At 40.5% G+C, this 21,693-nt stretch overlaps 2 long non-coding RNA genes across 2 annotated transcripts; one reads left to right on the forward strand and one right to left on the reverse strand.

The window, feature by feature from the left end:
* The first annotated feature begins 376 nt into the window (after positions 1–376).
* LOC309445736 lies at positions 377–15,841 on the forward strand. Its single transcript, XR_014185326.1, has 4 exons — positions 377–489; positions 6,617–8,631; positions 12,353–12,439; positions 14,556–15,841. It is a non-coding gene; the product is annotated as an uncharacterized lncRNA (long non-coding RNA).
* Positions 6,919–10,499, reverse strand: LOC309445739. Its single transcript, XR_014185328.1, has 2 exons — positions 9,236–10,499; positions 6,919–6,948 (listed from the first exon to the last, which is right to left on the reverse strand). It is a non-coding gene; the product is annotated as an uncharacterized lncRNA (long non-coding RNA).
* Positions 15,842–21,693: the final 5,852 nt, after the last annotated feature.

Consider the following 21,693-nt stretch of genomic DNA (forward strand, 5'->3'; position numbering starts at 1 on the left):
TTCTGTGCAGACATTGCAACCCGCCTGGACACCTTCCTGTGTAACCTCAGCTGGGTGTTCCTGCTCCATGGGGGATTGCACTGGATGAGCTTTCCAGGTCCCTTCCAACCCCTGACACTCTGGGATTCTGTGATTCTGTGAAAATATTAAAGTTGTGTCTTGGATTTTCTCTTCTCATCTTGTTGTTCTTTTCCTCTCCACTGCATTCTTATACTACAGTTTATGTAGTGATAAATACGAGAGTAACGCCTGGCAATTTTGACTCACTTCTGATGATAAATACGAGAGTAACCACTAGTGATTTTGACTCACTTCTGATTTCCCTGCAGGGCTTTCTGCTTTTCTTTTCAGGCTTAATCATTGCTATTGTAAAAATATTTGGTCTCTTCACAGAAGTTCCCAAGTGATTTTGAATATGACTTGGGTGTGTCCTGTTATTCATACATATATAGTGATCCCAAATATACACATTGACTAATTAACTCCCAGGTAAGTACAAACCTCCTTATTTTTTCCAAATATTAAATATAGTTTTATCTTGTCATACTGTGCCACAGTTAAAATGCTGTTTGAGGAATTTATCTTTATTTACATGTGCTAATCCTGATAAAAGATACAAAAAATATTGCTGGTAGCTAAACTGAATAGGATTTGTTCTACTTTTACTGGATTTAGCATCAAAATTTGGGGCTTCTTTCCTAAAGTGCCCAGCATCTTCATGTTTCCAGATCTGAAGTACTTAGTAGAGTCCAGTCTCATCTCAGCAATTTTCTGGGAATATTCTGTTTCTACTTGCAAGGGTTAAGAAATAGTTGGGGGGGGGGGTGTTAGAGTCTTCATTTTATTTATTTCTAACAGAGCACTTATTTAATCACTTGGCATTTACTGTGCCTTCTCAGTAGACTGTAGGATTCTTTCGTAGGGGTTATAAGTCATTTGCAGGGTAGAGGCTTACTATTGCTCATTATCTCACAATTTTCTGATATTAAAAGTGAAAAAAAAGCTTTTTCTGAACTGGAGTCATGGGCTTTTATAGGTAACTTTTGAGCCATGTAGTGTTGAAAGCAACGGAATTTGTTTCCTATTTTTCACATCTATTTTTCAGTCCGGTTTATCTTTTTCATATTTTGTTTTCTTTTAACTGAGGTGTATTATTGCCATTTACAATATCAACCCACATCAGAGTAAGAAATAGAAGACAGAAAGGAAAAGTAAGAACAAACAACTTATATTCTTAATAATTCTTAATTGGCTACTGCTTTTGATACTTTAAACATGGTGATAATGAACGTGGAAAGCTCTGGAAGCCTTAGTAAGTTAGCCTGATCATCTGAAGAATGCCAGTACTTATTAGGGAAAGTTCGTGATTCATACTCAAGGATTAAGCCAAGAGAATCTTGTGACCTAAGCAGCCTGGCTCTCCAGTGGTAAAAATGGGATTTTCTTATCTTCAGAAAAATAATAATTGAGACAGAGAGCAGGGATGGAAGCAGACAGCATACATTTGATTTGAGAGCCAGCAATACTTGGTGCGTAGGGAAATCGCTGTTTGGCAAACTGTTGGTGCCGCGATAGAAATGTGAAGTTAAACTGCAGTATACAAAGTTTTCTGCAGAGATGAATCAGAGCGCGGCCAAGAAACAGCAAAGATGAGAACAGTAACGCGAAATGTTGGGCCTGTTGTCTTCAATATGCGGGTTATCCTTCAGAAATGTTTAGTCATTTGCCTGATATTCAGGAAATTGCTCTTCCCTGGGTATTAATCACTTAAAACCAAGCACATGAACATGTGTCACATTATGGTAGGTGGTCAGTGCTGAAAGTCTGGATGTGAGATTTGGCGTGACGACATGAAATCTAATCCTGTTCCTAACAGCAAACATCGACTTGACAGAATCTGTCAGCTTCAATACTTCAACTTCTCCATTTCTACAGCTGGGATAATAATTAACTTTTGATTTATTTGTTTAGAATTTTGAAAAAAAAGGCCTTTGAAATATGAACAATAAAGGATACAATGCGCAAGGGAGCATTGTGAACCAGCTCCCTAAGAAAGTCACATAAACACGTACTTATCCTTTTGCAGAGCTATGTGTAAACATACATTTAGATGCCTTGCCACCTCTAGCCTTCTCTCTTCCTTCTATTTCAGTGTTCTATCTTATTTCACAAAGTGGAAAGGAAAATGAAAATATGATAGAAAAGCTCTAACCATCATCACTTTTTAATTGACACGCATCCACAAGCCTGAGAAAAGCAAAACACTTTCGGTTCAGTGGAGTCCAGCCTTATTAGATTGCTTTCGTTTCCTTCAAAGAACGGATGAATATCAGCAGGCAAACATGTAATCATTGTGTAAAATCAGTGATCCTGTTGGTTTCTTTAGAAACCCTGACACTGACGCTGTGGAAATCTCAGGCGTGCACTGAGCGGAGGTTCAGCTGCAGCTCTGGTGGGAGCTGCGAAGGTACCAGCAAACTCCCCCTGTGCCTCCTGGCTTTTTATTGTACAAATCAATTGCAAGGGGGTGATGCTGTAAGGGACACATGCAGCCACACAACTCATTTTAATGACAGTCTACCAGTGCTTTGCTGCGAGTTCTGTGGCAGAAGTCATATATTCAAAGCTTCTTGCAAGGAGCTCATTTGTAGGTAAAAATTTACCATCATTAACGCTCCTGTGCCCAGTTGCAACATCTCAAATTCACATTTATTCATACCTTCCTTTGCACTCCTGTTGAGTTGCAGTTGAAATAAAACAAATTATACGATGAAAAAGTAGAAAGCGTAGCAGTGCATAAACCACATTCCATTGGTGCTGCCAGAATCTTTGCTCAAATGACAAGGGTCATTTAAAATCTTCTGCAAAGCATTTATTGCATTTAAATTTCAGTTTGCTTCTGTGGTGTTTGGAGTAAAAGCAGGCAAATTGCATTAAGGAAGTCAATTTCTGTGTAATAATACTTTAGACAATACAATTTATATATAAGAATACTTTAGCTTCAGAGATTGCGGTCTAAGATTTTTGTTACATTTCAGGAGTGCACCAACCCTTGGCAAGAAGTAGAACTAGAGCTTTAGAGACATCTTGGATGCTCCTTTTGTCCCTCTTAGTGAAAAAAGATGGAAAAATGCTCTCTCAGGACAGCAGGACTTTCCTGTAATACAAACCTGCAATGACAGAGTTGCTGGTGGACATGGAAACCCTGTACAGCAGCCCTTGTCCAGCAGTGCTGTCCTTATTTTTACAAATATCGCCACCTTTATTAGCAGTCAGGAATTTTCATTTCTTCTCATATAATTCCAAAAAACTGACAAGTGAGGTTTAGGATAGCAACAGATTTCTTTCTCCTTTGTGTTTATAGTGAACACTTTTATATATACCACATTGCTACTGTATTGTCAAAGGGAAGACTTTTAAAAGCAGAAAGGACAATTAGATCCCAAACCACATGGAAATTGTCCTGACTAACCTGCTTGGTCCATGTGCGCCTGGGACAGAGCCAGAGTCTGGTTAACAGGTTTGCTAAATGTTATTTACTACATTTACCACATGGCAAAAAACCCCTACAACTTTATATTATGAACATAAAAGACCTTTTATTCTACAGCCTGTTTCACCTGCCAGGACAAGACAACCTATCGTGGCAAAAATGAGGACCCAAAGCTGTACCATATTTGTAGATAAATGCCATTAGGGAGCTATCAACAATTTAAATAAGTTTAAAGTGATAGTTCCTGCTGTTAAACTTGTCCTTCTTTCCATGCAGCGATTATTTCATGCATGAATTGAAACTTTGTGGGTCTTTCAATCTTGTTTTTTAATGTACCTGTTTTAAAAGTATTCTCCAGCTGAACTTGCAATTCTGACTTCCCTGATTCCCATTCTGAATTACCACTTAACATTTACAGCTTCCCATCTATAATTGTGCCTAAGTTGCTAGCTTTCAGACCATGTTTTATTATTTACTGTTGTCATATTATATAAGAAAATGCATTTCAAGTGTTATACTAAAAAGTCTCTTTTATTTGAAATTTGACTTCTAATTCCTTTGACTTTGTTCTTGCATGTGAGCTGCTGCTGTCTATACATTGGTCCATCTCCAGTTTCTTCCTGCTAGAAATAACACCATTCTACTAAATGTAAGCAAAGTAGAGGGTTTCTTTTAGGAAGAATGCAATGTTCTTAGTATTATAAATTATATCTTTGTTATTATTACTTAAAGATGCCTCATTAATTAGTATTTATTCCTGCAATCAATATAAGAGAGGTCATCTGTCCCAGAGAAAAAATGGGCCGTATAACATTTGTGACAATTAAAGAGACTTTCAGAAATCTATCCAGTATTAGAAAAATATTTTATACTCATTTTATTCCTGTATCAAAGTTATGCCCAGTGTGAATATCTAAAACTCATATACATAATCCTGGCATTTGTATGGACAGAAATGATCTCAGTTTTCAACACAGATTTGAATAGCAGGCTAGAATATTTTACCCATAAGAAAAGCAATAAGCAAAACAAGGATTATTACAAAATCCAGATATTTTAATTCCCACAGATATTGTAAACGTTAGGAGACTATATTTATTTTCTGCTGAGTGAAAAGAAGAAGATCCCCAATTCTAGACAGCATTGCATCCAGGCAGTCTGATTCCTGGGTGGAGTCCCACCAATCTGATTACGTTCAATGCAGATTAGGGACCTACTTGCAGAAGCACAGTTTACACAGTTAAAATAATACATTTATATCCCACAAATAAAAACTACTTCTACAATGTTGTACAAATTTAGGAGTTGGATTTTGGAGAGCGAGCCAAAGCCACCTCTATACTTAGGGCAAGACTTTGACTCTGTGCAGTGAATGCCACCCATGGATATGGAAATAATGAATGTAGGTTTACAAATTAGGAATGATGCCAGATCAGATTAAACTATTTTAAATACTAGATGTAAAGAACAGAGCTATAAAGTTATTCACCAAATTCTCTCGCCTAAATCAGGAAAACAGTTTACTTGGCTTTATTTAACATAAATCTCATTTAAATTTTTGCTGTGATGTGGATTGTCTGCATCCAGAGTTTCTCACAGTAAAAGACCGACTGAGAGATGAACTCTGCAAGACTGACAAGAAAGAGCTCTGTAAAAATGCAATAAAAGCCAAGTTTATAACTTTTGCTATAACTTCAAAGAGCGATCAAGTTTATCAATGATGAAGTTCCTCAAGCAAGGAAAACTGGTTTTCCTTCCAAAAAGAATGTAAAATGAAGGCATAATAGAATATGCATGTATGAATGTAATATCCCTCATTTATTTTTTTTAGCATTCATGTGAAACACTCAAGATTTACTATGTGAAGATGTGTGAGGTTTCCCATTACTGTAATATACCTGTGTGTGTTTTCAATTATCCACATACTGGCAGCACAAACAGCATTTTAATTTTATTTCTTTACTTCTGATTTTGCACGGCTCAAGTTTTGAAACGTATTTTCAGATATATTGAGCACTGACAACTGCCTACTGACGGGAGCTGCAGCTGAAACTGCCCCAGGATCCCATTCTTTTTATACCCCGGAGGGACCTGGGGGACTAACGGACAGGAAGCTCAACATGAGCCAGCAGTGTGCCCAGGTGGCCAAGAAGGCCAATGGGATCCTGTCCTGTATCCAAACCAGCGTGGTCAGCAGGACAAGGGCAGTGATCCCTCCCCTGTGCTCTGCATTGGGGAGGCCACACCTGGAGTGTTGTGTTCAGTTCTGGCCCCTCAGCTCAGGAAAGAGATTGAAGTGCTGGAGCGGGTCCAGAGAAGAGCAACAAGACTGGGGAAGGGACTTGAGCACAAGCCCTATGGGGAGAGGCTGAGGGAGCTGGGCTTGTTTAGTCTGGAGAAGAGGAGGCTTAGAGCTGAGCTCAGCACTCTCTAGAACTACCTGAAGGGCAGTTCTAGCCAGGTGGGGATTGGGCTCTTCTCCCAGGCATCAGCAATAGGACAAGGGGCCATGGGCTTCAACTCTGCCAGGGGAAATTGAGGCTGGAGATTAGAAAGCAATTCTGTGCAGAGAGAGTGGTCAGGCATTGGAATGGCTGCCCAGGGAGGTGCTGGACTCACCGGCCCTGGAGGTTTTTAAACTGAGATTGGCCATGGCACTTAGTGCCATGATCTAGTGAATGGACTGGAGTTGGACCAAGGGTTGGACTGGATGATCTCTGAGGGCTTTTCCAACCCAGTGCATTCTGTGATTCTGTGAAAAGGCAGTAAAGACTTCGGAGTGAGGGGGAAGAGAGAAGTTCAGTGGAAGATGCTTTTGGACAAATATTTATTTTACAAACATAGTATTTTTCAAATTAGTTTTAAAGTGCGATATACATCCATTGGTATAAAAACTTAAATATTGGGATAGTTATCTTAGGACACTTTAAACTCAAAATTATGAAGGATGTCTTCATAACAGCAACTGGGCTGAACAACTCAGTTTTATAAACACCTGGGATATAGAGGCGATTTTTAAAACAATGCTGTATTTTCCTGAATTTTTAACTTACAGCATTTATTTTGACAACATGTAAAAATTTCATGCAAGTAACTGAAACTCCATCTTTATCAACATTTTAGCAATATGGCGTATGGACTCTGTAAATTCCAGCAGTGCCCTTAAATTCCAGCTCCGAGTGGGTTCCAGAGCGCTCGGCAGAGAGCAGAGAGTAACAATCTGCTCAGGCTTTTCAAAATGTAAGTAACTTGGGCATTGCTGTCAGCATAGAAGTAGTTCATTTGAAAAATCTCATTGTAATGCATTTTAATTAGGAAATAATACCTTTTTCCTCCCCCCAGCTATTAGTAATTTTGTAGATACTGCTGCAATCCTGGTTGGCGTAGCTCTGACATAAGGCTGAAATGACTTTTTCAGCTTGGAGCAGACTCGTTGTTGACTAAATCAAACCTTCCTACAAACAGAACAGAGACCAGAAACACTAATAACACATCCAGAGCTCTTTCACTACAACCTGATATAAATATAACAATGATACTTAATATCATATGGTTATTTAAAGGACTTTTATTTTCAGAGTATAAATATTTTTTGCAGTGAAATAAACGTAAATTCTCTCCAGGAAATTGTTATAATGCCAATTTTCTTTAAAAAGTGAGAGAGATTTCTGCAGTAGTTCTGTACTCCTATACATGATTAATGTGTCGGTGCTGTCTTTTTTATTAGAGTGTCTTTCCTAAGGTATTTATGTCAGAGGATTAATAGTGCTGGCTGCTGTCAGATCTTGTGTAGAGGCACCGTGCAGGCTGCTCCGGATTTTAACTAGACATCGCATTTTAGGACAGACTCTCGGCCTAACGACAGAGTTTACTCAGATTAACACATACCAAGAGGTGAAGCAGGTTAAAAGTCTAATGCCAAATGGAGTAAAAATCTCATTTGGCGCTTGCTCAGCTGCATTTTCTCCAGGCAGACGCCTCCGTAAGCACAGCCGGCAGCTCCCGGCCCGTGTCCTGTCTGCTGTGACCAGGGTGGGGACGGAAAAGCTGCTGCCCCAGCACGGATGGGGCCACATTCCACGTGCACCTGGGGTGCACAAAAAAGAGACACTTCTCCAGTAGATCCTTCAAAGATTTCACACTGTCATTTGTCCGTGCTGGTAAAGACTCGAGGAATTCTGATAGAATTGTGTTAGTATTTGCTTTGGTGAATAAGTGCTTATCACGATTTAATAAAAACAGTGAAGGTTTTGCTACATAACTTCGATCCAAGTGTTAAAAGACTTTTTTAATGCTAATGAGAATTTCAGATAGTTTTCTGTCCTAGCTATTAGTCATTCATTTAAGTCATTGTTTAAGGTGCCTGGCCTGAAACTGTGCTTTTTACATTATTCACTATAGTCAAGCTTTAAAGACTTGTGCTCCAAAGAAAAATCCATGCTTGGGTTCTGGCTAAGAGTTATACTTTCAATGGGCATGTATGAAGACTGTAAATATTCAGTGAAAATATATATTTGTATAATTGAAACAAGGTATCAAGTATTTGTTGTGCACAGTGTGAAATAACACCTAATACTCCTGAATGTAAGTTTGAAGGAGAAGGTATAGTTACCCTACAAGATGTTTGGGTTATGCTAGTCACTGCATTATGTGCTGCAAGTATCTGAATATGGGATGTCACAATCTCTCTTTATTCGGTCTAGGTACTGGAATAACGTCAACATAATTTTCTAATTATCAGGCACTGTGCTACTTTATAATTAAGAAAGTTCCTAAGGGTGCATTACAGGCCTCACTTCTGCATCACGTCCTGGCGCTGAGCTGCGTTTGCCCTCGCACCGCACGGCCCCAGCAGAGCGGCAGCTCCTGACGCAGCTGAGGAACCTCTTTCAGTGGTGAATTCAACATATGACTTACAGTTAATTTGTTGTGCTCTCTCCTCCTAGGCCAACAGGAGTATTCCAGAAGAATGAGCACAAAGAAATTGCCAGTGGTGGTACCTGGAAGGTCACCATCCTCATTCATTCAGGTGTTCACCCAGCTATCGGACTCGGAGAGACCCTCCTGGGACAGGCACCAGCCATTTTTACCAAACAGCATTGAGGGTGTCCAGCGTTCAACCACTGTGCATTCAATAAGTGAGTGAACCTTGTTAGCATGGATATATATTTAGCACTGGCCCAGGCTGCCCAGGGGGGTTGTGGAGTCTCCTTCTGTGCAGACATTGCAACCCGCCTGGACACCTTCCTGTGTAACCTCATCTGGGTGTTCCTGCTCCATGGGGGGATTGCACTGGATGAGCTTTCCAGGGCCCTTCCAACCCCTGACACTCTGGGGTTCTGTGATCTCCTTCATTTCTGTTTCTCACACTTTAGAGTTACTAATACTCCAGATTCCACGTGAATCTTGGTGAAAATCTCTCAAGTTTCACATTATTTCCTGTCATTAGTCCTAACTTTTTGCTGTGTTGAAATGAAATCATAAATCAGCTCAGGCATGCTAAATGTGTTAAAGGGAATTTGGTCTGGGTTTCCAGTTGATTTAAAAGCAAAACCTATTGAAATCAAGACTCTTTTCCATAGACTGAGATTTCTTTTTGAGTATTTCACACCAATCTGTGCGACGCTCATAATTTACATAAATGATTTGTAGGGTAAAATCAGAAATATAGGGACTCAGAACAAAATGTTCTGTCAAGAGAACATTTTGCCGTGTCGCATTATAAACAAAACAGTCTCTTACAAATGTAGTTGTTTGAAGAGATGCTGAAGTTGGGGTATGCAGGTCAGGTTCAGACTTCCAAGCGGATCTGTGCCCAGCAGAGATGGCGGGTGACAGAGACACCTCTTTCCGCACTCTCTCATTTTCAGCAGGGCTTCTCCAAACAAGGAAATGCAATAGTTTCATTCTAACCTTATGCTGCAAGGGTTTTTACAACAGAATATTTAATGCACGCTCTTTTACTCCAGAAAGTTTTATCAATATAACTATAATAACATAAAAATATTACTGCTGGTAATTTTCATTAAGTAGACAATTACTAAGTAAAACTGTGTTTTGTCATTTGGACTTTATCTTTGAGCTCTTTGCGAGTCAAACACCTAGTTGCTTTATTTTCTATGTGCTATTAGGCTTGTCTAGTCCAATTTAGAATGTGTTTATACGATGATTCATGCATTATGATAAATGCATGATTTTTTCTATATTCTATATTCTTTCAAATACTGTACTCACAATTTCTGTAGAGAACTTACCGTTCAGCTCTATAGTTCTTTTTTTTTTTCCATAGAGGAGGACTATATTATTTCAATTCCATTCATCTTTACATTCCATTTGCTGCTTTACTAGGATTAACAAAGCGTTCCAAGTATTTTAACAGGAAAGTAATACATTCATAAAAATTCTCATTAAAGTCTTTATCTTCAAGTTACCAAAGGCTGCACTTTTTAATGATTAAAAACTGCATACTGAAGCAGCACATACTTAGGGAACGATTCTGATAGTACTTTAGTTGCATTGATTTGGGAAGATCACTTTCTTTGCTGCCATTCTTGTGTCTTGGAGCTTTATTACTACAGTACCAGGTTCCAGTGTAAGTTGGGGAATGACCTATTATAGAGCAGCGTAGGGGAAAGGGACCTGGGGGTCCTGGGGACAGCAGGGTGACCATGAGCCAGCACTGGGCCCTTGTGGCCAGGAAGCCAATGGTACCTGGGGTGGGTTAGAAGGGGGTGGTCAGTAGGTCAGAGAGGTTCTCCTGCCCCTCTGCTCTGCCCTGGGGAGACCACACCTGGAATATTGTGTCCAGTTGTGGCCCCTCAGTTCCAGCAGGACAGGGAACTGCTGGAGAGAGTCCAGCGCAGCCACCAAGATGCTGAAGGGAGTGGAGCATCTCCCGTGTGAGGAAAGGCTGAGGGAGCTGGGGCTCTGGAGCTGGACAAGAGGAGACTGAGGGGGGACTCATTCATGGGGATCAATATGGAAAGGGGGAGTGTCAGGAGGATGGAGCCAGGCTCTTCTGGTGACAACCAGTGATAGGACAAGGGGCAATGGGTGCAAACTGGAACACAGGAGGTTCCACTTAAATATGAGAAGAGACTTCTTCCCGGTGAGGGTGGCAGAGCCTGGCCCAGGCTGCCCAGGGGGGTTGTGGAGTCTCCTTCTGTGCAGACATTGCAACCCGCCTGGACACCTTCCTGTGTAACCTCATCTGGGTGTTCCTGCTCCATGGGGGGATTGCACTGGATGAGCTTTCCAGGGCCCTTCAACCCCTGACACTCTGGGATTCTGGGATTCTGTAATAAATACTGAATTCTAATTCCAGGATATAATGTGTGGCTATCAATGCCTGACTAACTCACACAGATCTCTCTTATTATTAAAACAATACTGCTATGGAAAAGTTCAGTTTTAAATCTAGAGGATCAAATTATTTTGCGGTTTGTACGAAGTGAATAAGGCTCCGAGCACAACCAAATAACACCTTTCCAACCAAGGTTTATTGCCTTGCAAGATGTATGTATCTCAATTTCATGAAAATTTAGGAGTCTTAACGCATACTAGATTTTTGTTAAATTCAGAAGGGAACTCTAGATATTTACTATCTGTACTGAAATACATTCTATGAAGAGCAGACTAGGTGCATTATCTGCTTAAGCAGAGAAAAACAGTTCACGTAGATGAAGTCCCGGCGTGGCGCTCCTGGGGCACCAGCTCTGGGCCACCTCTCATGTTTGGCAACACACATCCCAATAAACAGAATTGCCTACAAAACACGCAGTCAAATTCTTAGGTAAGGAAAGATTTTAACAAACATTCACTAGCTATATTATTTTCAGAAACAGCCTACATAGTTTTAAATAAATCCTGCATTCAAACTTTACATATTTGGCTAAATCCAAATATCTCTTAGTTCAAAAGAATAAAATATTTTCTAGCTACATTCCTGCTGCCTTATATTCCAATTTAAATCTAATATGTAGATATAATTGTGTGTGTCCATACCTTCTTCTGTATCTGGAAAAGCTCCTAACAGATTTAGATGGATCTCTACCAGATATTCCAGAACTGCCTTGTGGATACATTTCTGTGGCAGAGGGATTTGCCTCTAAGTTGTGCTAAGGTGTTTTCTAGGGTCAATCAGAGCTAAAACTTCAGCCAGTAAGAACTGGCATAATACTACTTGCCTTAATGCTGACATATACCAGCTGCCATGTTATCCTTGGTTTTTCTCTAGACTTAATAAATCAGGGTAACAGAACAAGCAACAAGTTCCCCATTAAGGTCATTCATTACTCTAATTATTCATTACTCTGAAATTGAACAAGACATTTAAGATCGTTCAGGTCAAATTTTGTGTCTAAATCAGTCTTCCTTCTTGAAAGATGATACTTGTTTTGGGAGACCTAACCTCACCTAATATAACCTGATGATAAAAAATAGAATTGAATACTCCTTCAAGCAGGATAAAGAGTCTGAAGTGCTACGTCAGTGGCATTTTACGATATACGAACCCTAAAAACTAAATCCATCAGACCCAATATAAGACAAATGTCGTCAAACAATATCCTCTTCCATTTAAACTTAGATTTATTAGCTCCTTATAGCCATTTGGGTATTTGCACAAACTAAGGAAAAATATGCTTAGACGTCAGCAGAGAAGTGCTGCCTGTGTCCGGTGAGCCTGGCCTTGCCGTGCGTGATCTAGTGATCTGAAATACCTGCAGCAACGCTGCTGGGGTGAAGTTGAAAGCCAGTGTTTCCTTTAAGTGGTGTGTTGGTCCTGTGGGCAGCCAGTCACCGAACCGGCACATTTCTTCTTTGTTTCTGCATGCTCACGGGTTATTTTTGGTGTTACAGGCCTACAAGAGTTCATTTGATCCAGAGCTAAAACACCTGTGGAATAATGCTCCATCAGCATCCAGCTTTCTTCATGCCACTGTCAAGGTAGTTTCATAACATGGGGTTTCTGCTGGTTATCACGACATAGATTATCACAAACCAGATTATCTGATGGTATCACAGTATCATCAGCCTGCTGTCAGGATTAGACACCTCAGAGGAATCCCACTGCACTGCAAGAGGCTGGGGACCCCCCAGCAGACCTCAACTGACCTGTCCACCTTACAGACATCTCGTTCCAGTGCGCTGCTCATGAGGGGCACATCCCACACCTGAATTTACATCTACGTGTCAGTGTCTGCTCTGTTACTTAAGTTTTGATATTCTGGATTTGAGTATCAGAAGAGCAACTAAATACATGAACTTAATAAATAATTTTAAAGTATTAATTTATTAAATTATTGAACTTATTAACCTAATTAATTGAAATATCTAGCATGCCAATAGCAATACTTCTGTGCTATTAGCTGTAGTTCAATTTGAAAAATAATAACCCCTAGTTGACTAATAATAATATGGTGAATAAATATGCTACCAAGAAAACTGTTTGTGTTTTCAAGGAAGCCGAGCATCTGCACACAAACAATTCCTGTCTTGCAGCAGAATGTTATTCAGTGTCTGAGAATACAGGGGAAAACAACCCTCTGTTCCTTCTCCTTCAAGACACACAGGAGCATGTTTACCTTCACCAGATATCCATGTATGTGTGACACTCTCACAAGCATTCACTTGCTGGAAGAGTAAAGCTTTTTTATTCCTTTCAATAAACGCCCTGCACATGCATCTCCTCTGTGCGCTAAATAAAGGAGGGAGCCCTGAGACCGTGTGTGTGTTCAGTTGTGAGCTCCCAGTGGGAAACCGAGGCAAAGGACACAATTCTCACACAAATGAGCAAAGGTTTCCACATTCCACAGTGCCAAGCGACCATCAAATCCAGACGGCATTCCTAGTCCTCATCCCCGCCCTACTTCAGCATCTGGGAATCGCTGAAGTCTTGCAAATAACCCAAAGTTACTCTGGTTACTGATCACATCTTGCTGAACTATACATTTCATCTACCTGTCCTAATTCTTTTGCCCTTTTACCCCATAGTGTGAGACAGGATATTAAAATAAGTTCTTCATATTTCTTTGAGCAGAGTGTAACAACATTTTCCAGGCAAAATGTGTCACAATTTTCTCCACGGTGTATTATTGTTATTTCTCTAGAGCTGTGAAAATTGGCATACCACACATGTCAGTGGTACTTAAAAACCTGCCTTAGTGGGGAAAAGGCCCATGAAAATAGTATGGTTACTTTTGTAACAAAAAAAAAAAAATTAAACTTTTATAAAATAGTTGTTCAATAAAATAAATTATACCAAAAAGTCATCAGAGTGTAGGACAAAAGTCTCTTCCTGTAACCTAGGAAGACCGCCTTTTTCCTTATGTTTTTTATCATCTGTGATTAATTTAGCCACCTGCGATTTTTGCCAGTAAACCTGACACTACATTGCTGTGCATTATCACTTTGCTTCTCCTTGCACATATTACGCTGCAGGTAACTAAAAGTGACATTTGGGATACATACAGCAGGATGTTTGGTATTTACTTTGGCAGATCTTAGTTCAAATATGGATTTGGTGACAGTATCAAGAGTCAAACTCTATGAGTTCGTTCTCAGGTGTGCAGGCCCACATCACCAAAATCATCAGGCAAGGATCTACGGAGTACTTACCAGAGGTGTATGGCAGAACCCATCACAGCGCCTATTTTGTACCATACCTAAATACACAGCATTTAATTTTCAATAATTACAAAACACAGAAGCATGGAAACAAGATCCAAACATCCACAGTTGAAGGGAAAAGTTACAGAGCAGAAAAAGCTCATTTTTAACCTAACAAAGTCACTAAGGCAAATTCCGCCTATTGTGCCATGACTTTAGCATCATTGCTTAATTTTATCAGCGTAGAATTTAGACTCTTGCATTTGTATCATCTGAAAATGTGGAACCACAATGCAGTGGCGTAAGATGTACGAAGGAGACAGAGACATTGAGGAATTTACCACAAACAGAAAGAAACGTTGTCTATGGCCGTGAAAGCTCCAGTTACTAAGAGCAGCAAACCTTTCTTCATCCGAACACTTTGGGAATTGACCAATTACTTTTCGTTTTTCAGCTGCAGCTCAAAACTTCCCAGCACATTTCTATCTTGTTCAAATGAACTAATAAACTCCTGATCCACCTCTTGATCGCGCTTATCGCCCCGTCCCGCACGGCAGCGTTTGTCGGCTCACCACAAGAACACCGTTATCTTTTTGCTACACTCCAAGCAAGCAGGAGAGCTGAAGGTTCCTGTGAAAGCAGCTGGAAAGTTGCCCAAAGGACTTTGGTTTGCTCTGTTTTGTTTTTCTTTCCTACACCTTTTCTCAGCAAAACATTTTTTATATTCCTAATGCTAAAGATTAGCACAAAAAATATTCCAAAATAAGGTACAACACCTTAAAATTATTACTTGTTCTTTCCAATCTTTTAACACCCGAGTGTTAAACACATAGATCAGGACTGGGAGGTGTAGAATCACAGAATAGAATCCAAGTCCCTATCTTGCAAATAAGTTTAAAACTCCATGTGTTACCACTGTAACGCTGCATAAAATACTGAAGTGGTTTTAAGTGTTCCGCAGATAGAACAAGGCAATATTTTTTTCTGTTGTCTGTGATGTAAATAAAAGGCGAGAATGTCCTTGGAATATATAATATCTAATATACATATTGTTAATATCATCCAATATTATGCTTCATTAGAAATGTTAACTTTTTTGTGCAATAAGATACACTTGCTATGACAAATGTTGTCAAATACTTTTCAGCATGTAGAGTATATGACATGCAGGGTATACTGCTCTGCTCATGTTAGTTCCTATTGAAATTGGTTAGAACTGTGTAGCTCAACAGTTGATCTGTTACACGGGAGCAGAGGTGTAGACTCTCTTCAATCCTGTTATTAACAACGATAAAGGGAGTTTCCTTGGGGAGCGGGGTAAAATGAAACCCATGACACAGCAGTTCACCATTTCTTGCTATCTTGTGGGTGACGTCTGAGGAAAAGTCAACAAAACCCGACACATAAACCAGCAATAACAAAGGTCAAGCGCGAGCTGCGAGCTGCCCAGTCCCAGCTGGGTGTGCAGCACAGGGGACAGACCCCGGTGTCACCCCAGCCCCATGCTGTGCCTCCCAGGGCACGTGTCTGTTGCCCACCCTGCCGCGACAGACGCGCGTCTCTCCTGCAGGACACAACTCTTTACGGGAAAATCCAGAGCTTTGAGTCACCCAACTGGTGTCATTTTCCCACTCACACACCCACACGGGGATGTCAGTGAGAAGCATGATATCAGGGAGGTGCAGCTGTGGCTCAGTCTTTACTTTCTGGCAGAAGTGTCTTAAAAAGGAGTTACCTCTGGTCTGGTGGTGTGGTTTGTTTGGTTTTTTTTATTTCTTAGAACTTTCTGTTTATGAAGTGGATTATCTGCAGAGGAGGAGATAGGAACAGAGCTGGAACAGAAAGATACTAAGTCTAAGGCCAGAGCTGTCTTGCCCTGGCCCACTGTTTCAGGCTACCGTGCAGTCCCTCACCTGGCCCAGGGGCTAACGGGGCTGGTTTGCACCTTCCTGGGCCGGCCAGAGGGCACATTGGACGCAGACCGTGAATCTGGAACCTTGTGAATTCGCAACATTCATCTCCTAATGCTCAGACTGGATTTTCATTTCAGATTATGTTCAAAGAAGGGGGGTATTTCCCTTTTTGGTTTTAGATATACCCATAGTTTTACAAAATATTACTGTGAAATTCTAGTACAAATTAGAATAAGATGACTTTATATGAATTATCAAGATACTGAATCTAGACTATTTGAATATGAGTCCAGATTATATCAGAGAGTCTACATTTAATTCAAGCTGCAATCCGAAGATCCTTCTGGACATGCTCAGTTCTCCTCACAGCCAACTCCAGCCACGGGAGAATTTTCTTACGGATTAGTTCAGAACTCCAAAAATGACCAGCACAGATTCCCTGGCTTTAGGTATGAATATCTTAGTGCTTCCTCTGAAACAAAGAGAACCTGCTGAAATCTAGTTGGATATTTATGCTGTTCTCACCATTGAGATCTCCGAAAGCCTCAGACACAGCAGTCATAGCAAGCCTGTAGGTTTTGCTTTTAAAGGAAAATACAAAATGTAATGTGTCATTGGAAAGGTAAAAAATAATTTTAAGTGGCTTTTTCTTAAAAAAGAAACAACCCAGAAGTCAACAAAAAATCATTTTGGTTAAGAATTCCAGTCACTTGGTGGATGATTTATTGGGTAATATCACCTGTCAAGTCTAAGTACTGGATAAGTTAATCTTTTCCAAATATTTCAGCTTCTATTTTAACTGCTTAAGTGTTAAAATAGGTCATATTATCTTGATGAAAGCACAATTATGAAATGTACAATTTCTTTTAATGATCTTTATTAGCTTACAATGATCCCTTGTATTTCTACACTGTATGCACACTGGCAAATCTTCCAGCTGTAACTATTCTGATGTCAGCACTGTACTTCGTAACTTACACTTGTTTATAACACAACCAGAAAGATCCACTTCAGTCAGAATCTTGGCACTGGTGGTTTAAATTTGGGAATAAAAATGTGTATACACATTTGAGATTTAAGGAAAGTGAAAACAAACCCATTTACACACATTTAATCAGCCATCAATGGCAAAAACTTAACAAAGTCTGAAGCAGTTTAGTATAACTGAGAAATGTAGTAGTGACTATTTGTTAATGGAGTTTATTTTGGTATGCATTTCTGCTCCCACAACAGCCACTAAAGGAAAAGGTACCTTGCAGGCTCACTGTGAATCCCGGCCTGCACCTGCACCCTGACTTCTGGCCATGTTCTGCTCCCTGTGCAGAAAACTCATTACAAGGGGTCTTCTGCTGTAGACTGACGGACGGTGTCAGACTGTCTGGCAGTTGACTTGCTGCTCTGTTCACTGCAACTCTCTCCCACATCTTTCTCTGACGCAGCGTGAAATATATGGCTTATGAGGGCTTTTCTGCCCAGCGTCACCAGGACACAGGAGCAGCGTCACCATGACACAGGAACAGCATCACCCTGACACAGGTACAGCGTCACAGTGACACAGGAACAGCATCACCCTGACACAGGTACAGCGTCACAGTGACACAGGAACAGCATCACCCTGACACAGGAGCAGCATCACCCTGACACAGGTACAGCGTCACCCTGACACAGGTACAGCATCACCCTGACACAGGTGCAGCATCACTGTGACACAGGAACAGCATCACCCTGACACAGGAGCAGCGTCACCCTGACACAGGAGCAGCATCACCATGACACAGGTACAGCGTCACCCTGACACAGGAACAGCGTAACCTTGTACAGGAATAGCGTCACCCTGACACAGGAACAGCATCATCATGATACAGGAACAGCATCACCCTGGCACAGAAACAGCATCACCCTGACAAAGGTGCAGCATCACTGTGACACAGGAACAGCATCACCCTGACACAGGAGCAGCGTCACCCTGACACAGGAACAGCGTAACCTTGTACAGGAACAGTGTCACCCTGACACAGGAGCAGCATCACCGTGACACAGAACAGCATCACCCTGACACAGGTACAGCATCACCATGACACAGGAACAGTGTCACCATGACACAGGAGCAGCATCACCGTGACACAGGAACAGCATCACCCTGGCACAGAAACAGCATCACCCTGACACGAGTGCAGTGTCACTGTGACACAAGAACAGTGTCACCGTGACACAGGAGCAGCATCACCCTGACACAGGTACAGCATCACCATGACACAGGAACAGTGTCACCATGACACAGGAGCAGCGTCACACTGACACAGGAACAGCGTCACCTTGTAGAGGAATAGCATCACCCTGACACAGGAACAGCGTCACCCTGACACGGGAGCAGCGTCACCATGATACAGGAACAGCGTCACCGTGACACAGGAGCAGCGTCACCATGATACAGGAACAGCATCACCCTGACATGGGAGCAGCATCACCATGATACAGGAACAGCGTCACCGTGACACAGGAACAGCTGCATCCTGCACCCAGCTCCCATTCTGCTCTCACGGAGACGCGTGTCCCACAGGTAATGGCACAGGGACCTGCACTGGTGTCCCCTCAGCACTGGCAGAAGCAGAATTAACACCATCATACCTGAGTAAGAATCTGGAGCTAATGAATCAGAAGTCCCGTAACATAGTAAATAAATAAACTTCATTAAAATGGATGAGCCAAGTTCTGTAATCTGAATAACATCTTAAATAGTCTACATAGAGCTGAGGTTATGTTCAAAACTTGAGATAATAATGGGCTTATTCAATACATAAACACAGTTGGGTTGTCTTAATCAGCCAATTTAATAACCGCTTGTCTTTTCTGCTGTTTGCTTCTCTATTAAGAGATTCTTGGTAATCGCAAAAACTTTATACACAATAAAAAACTAAAATGCTGTTAATGCTCTTCCATTTTGTAAAAGAATGGAAGTATTCTTGTATTACTCATTTCTTGGCACGTAACAAACATATAATGTCTTTTCCACTGTGGAAATTCTATTTGAAAAATATTACCTAGTTGCTACTGTTGTAACTTTGAGAAAAACACTGTGACTCTTTTGGTTCATGTTAAAGACACTTGGTCCTGTAATTAAAAGAAATCCAAATCCCTAAGGAGAGCCTAACAGAAATCTTTGCTTTGCTCGTATTTAAAAACCAACCAGATAGCAAAGTTATCTTTTACAAAATATTTAATACTGAAACCTACTGGCAGCTTATGCACAGACAAAGTGCTTTTAGCTTTAGTGGGCAGTTTTACAGATGAGTTTTGCAGCCCTTCCTCTGGGGCTGCAGCAGATCCAGAGGGTTTTGTGACAGACTATTTCAAACCAAAATAATTTAAATACTTAAACAATTTGAAGTAAGAACTTGAATTAGAAGCTTTAAGCACACATCTCAAAGCACATGCTTGGCTCTCATTTTCTAAGGCTCATTATTCGGTGATAAAAATGTGTAAAAAATGCAATTGTATGTCAGGTGATTCCTATTAGATATAAGAGGGACTGGATTATAGTCTTACGGATTTTGATTCCCTTCCTTGCATTTAACCTCAGGATTGCTAAGTCTGAGCAGATATTTTTGCATTGATAAATACATCTTTACATATTTGCAGAACACATGTTCAGAGGGAATGTGACGACTGCTGCAGGCTGTCAGTAGGTATGTATGGGAGAATCAGCTGGGCAGACCTACAGGCTCTACATGCAGACAGATGGCAAAAGCCTTTACTAATAACATTAAGAATTCAATTAATGTAAGACCTTGTAAGTAACTCGAGCCAGTCCATGTTGTAACACTTTCATTGATGCCAGAAGGTGCTAGGAATCATCTCGACATCAGTGGTCCAAATAGAAACACTGAAGGATTGATATAAAAATTTAGAATTAATACACTGACTAGTTTTTCTCCTGCCTTCTGTCTATACATACATTTGAAATGCTGTAGCTCGTTGAAATGTTGGATGTCGACATGCATATGCCAGCATGTTTTGACCTGTACATGTAATATTGTGTAACGCAGCTCATTCTGTCCTTCTAGAAAGTAATTTTCTTGTTACTGTGGTATTTATCTGGGCATCAAAAGTTCTGGGTTCCAGTCATAACGGCAAGCTTGCTTTGTGACCTATAGGACGTGACCTAACCTGTAAGATTCTCCTGCCTGAAAAAATAGGAAACACTCCTTTAGCAGAATAAGAAGAGCATTTCCTTGGGGATTAAATTCAGTGTAAAAGGGGCAAAGGGGGAAAAATCTACTCAACTAGTTTCAGTCCTAAGTCACCGAATATTTTGAAGGCTATTTGAAGATATTCGACATGGTCAGAGGGACGATGTGATGTTGTAAATCTATCAGATATTCTTTTAAGCCGGTCAGGGAAGAGCACACTGAGCACAGGGCAGTCCCAGCACTGCCCTGCACAGCCCACAAAACCTCTTCCAGGTTTAATTGTAAATTTATTTTGAGGCTGCAGGAAAATTTGGTTTGAATATTTTTGTGCTTTGAATTTAAACAAAATTACTAGGCAGACCTACTCATTTGATAAATGTCCTGATTCATGTCCTCAAAAGCGGTTAATATTCTATGTGAAGTCCACTATAGCAGTCATTCAAATTAGCTTGCAAAACCTCTGTCATGTTTTCAGAGACATACACATTAAATTCTCGTGTTAAAAACAAGTTAGTCATATCAAAAGAGCGCAGCTCTCCCTCTTAAGCCAAAACATATTCCTCTCCATAATACCACGCAGTTACCGGCATGTCCCTTGGATTTATGACTTATGACATTCATTTACCAACAGGTGGTTGCGTATCTTGCCATTTATATTTTAAGCAACAGTAAGCACAACTAAAAATAATATAAGATAAACAAAATAAAAATCAGTGCTTTTTTCAAAGTGTTTTCAGAGAAAGGCTGTACTTATAAGCCAGGTCTTCAAGGAGTTCACAGCAGGCCCAGCAACACAGAAGAATACTGCAAGAGCAATAAGGATTTTTAGGGGCATTATGATAGTGTAATGGAAACACATCTGCCCCCAAAAGTCCCTCATTTTCCCTGCGGTACAGAGCCATGCAGGAAGTGGTGAATGCTGTGGAACATCAAGAATGAAACCATAAAGAAAAACTTGGTAAGTTAGAACAATTTTCCAACAATACTTGAAGATTTCATAATTTCCTGCTCGTCCACTCACTTACTTTGGATGTATAAAATGGTTCTGTCCATTCATCAAAGTGAATTCTGAAGCAGCTACCTTAGAAATGCTATTAGTATTGGGAAGCTAAAAACATTACGTGTAAAGCACAGATAATCCTGGACTAGTTTTGTTCTTTCATCTCCCAAAAAGCAAAAAATAAACTAGAACAATCACCATTAACAGTTGACCTGCATCTCTCATGTTTAAGGATTTACTTCAGTGACACCATGAACATGAGTTTATAGAAGAAAATGATACATAATAAAATCATATAGTATTTTATATTTTGAAGAATTTCAGAGTATTTTGCAGCCAACCACGGGGGCAGTTTCCCGTACATACAGAAAGACCACTCCAAGTGAAAATGCAAAGAGGAATCCCAATTTAGTAAAGACCGGATACTCCATATTTACAAATCTCCTTAGCAAAACAGCATGTTTGAACTTTGTTATGCCTGTTCAATTG

Source organism: Streptopelia decaocto, assembly GCF_964273445.1.
Source record: "Streptopelia decaocto genome assembly, chromosome: 13".
Lineage (NCBI taxonomy): Eukaryota > Metazoa > Chordata > Aves > Columbiformes > Columbidae > Streptopelia > Streptopelia decaocto.